Raw genomic sequence first — 1,551 nt, forward strand, 5'->3', positions numbered from 1 at the left:
GGGGCTATTAGTCCAAGGGTCTTCATAAGAAAGGATAGCTCAGAAAATCAAAGAGGGCAGCTGCCCAGAGCCACAGAAAATTGAGGCTAGTCGAGGTTAAGTAACTTGATTACATGTCACGCTAATATATTAAAGGTTCTGAAAAGCTCTGCAGCAAACACAGCTATCTGGTCTTGTTTAACCCAGTGCTGCCTAAACCTATCTGGGCTAGGAACACCCTTTGCCCAGAGCACCAGGGAATGCCGCGGAACACATTTGAGGAAATGAGGTAACAGATGTTGTTGTAGGAGGTTACACGTAGAACTGGGGCTGGAGGAGGAGGAAGAGGAGAGGCATTGAACTAAGTGACGCATGACATCTGGTCCACGTTCAGGACTCCACATGGCATCAGTTATCCCGAGTGGCCCCGTGGCCACCAGGTGACCCTTGAGGAGGGGTCCTCTGTAGGCATCACTCCGCAAGGAACCCCTTCATAGAGAACGGTCTTCGTCCATTTTCTGTTGCTTATAACAGAATACCTGAAGACAGGTAATTTATAAAGAAAAGGAATTTATTTCGTACAGTTACGGAGGCTGAGAAGTCCAAGGTTGATGGGCCACATCTGTTGAGGGTCTTCTTGCTGGTGGCGACTCTGCAGAGTCCCGAGGCGGCACAGAGCATCACATGGTGAAAAGGATGAGTGTGTTAATGTGCTAGCTCAGGTCTCTCTTCCCCTTCTTATAAAGCTACCAGCTCTCCGCCCATGATGACCCGTCCATCCACAAATGGATGGATCCATTCATGGCGGCACAGCTCTCATGATCCAAGCGTGTATTAAAGGCCCTGCCTCTTGAGAGTGCCACACTGGGGACTAAGTTTCAACATCAGTTTTGGACGGGATGTGCAAACCACAGCAAGAACTAAAGTCACCAAGCATACTCCTTGTTTGGGGGGCAGATTTAACATCTCTCTTGCCTTTAGGTGGGCTCCCTCTGAGATGGCAAACAGGCTCCCAGATAGTTTTGAGAGCCTTAAATGCATTAAGGAGACGCCTGGGCATTGTCATCCCTAATTACCCGCCTCAGCCTCTGAGGTTGAATTTTCACCTGCCCAGGTGTTTGTGAAAGGCCTGAGCCCACATGTGGCACCCTATGTGCTGTAAAAGGTCTCAGTTGGCCCATGCCATGCCCATGTCATTACTGTCATGAAGCCTCTGCCATGATGTTGGCCAGGCCTAAGCCAAATAGGGTGAGAGACCCAAAATGTAAGTTAGACCTCCGTCCTAACAACAAAAACAGTCATTGTTATTATAGCTACAATTTAGTACCTTCGAACTGAATACTAGGCTCTGTGCTAAACTCTTGCCCACGTTGCTCATATAATCCTCACGCACACCCCAAGAGGCAGCCGTCATCCCATTTCACAGGTGAGAAGACCAGGGCACAGAGAGGCAGCCTGATGTTAACAGCTGGGCAGGGTAGAATGGAGATTCTGGCCCGGAAATTATATGATTCCAGTGCTTCGCTTTCAACCACTACACGACCCTGAACCCCAAGTTGGGAGGAAAATAAA

Source organism: Propithecus coquereli, unplaced genomic scaffold, assembly GCF_000956105.1.
Source record: "Propithecus coquereli isolate 6110/MARCELLA unplaced genomic scaffold, Pcoq_1.0 Scaffold314, whole genome shotgun sequence".
In the NCBI taxonomy this organism is placed as follows: domain Eukaryota; kingdom Metazoa; phylum Chordata; class Mammalia; order Primates; family Indriidae; genus Propithecus; species Propithecus coquereli.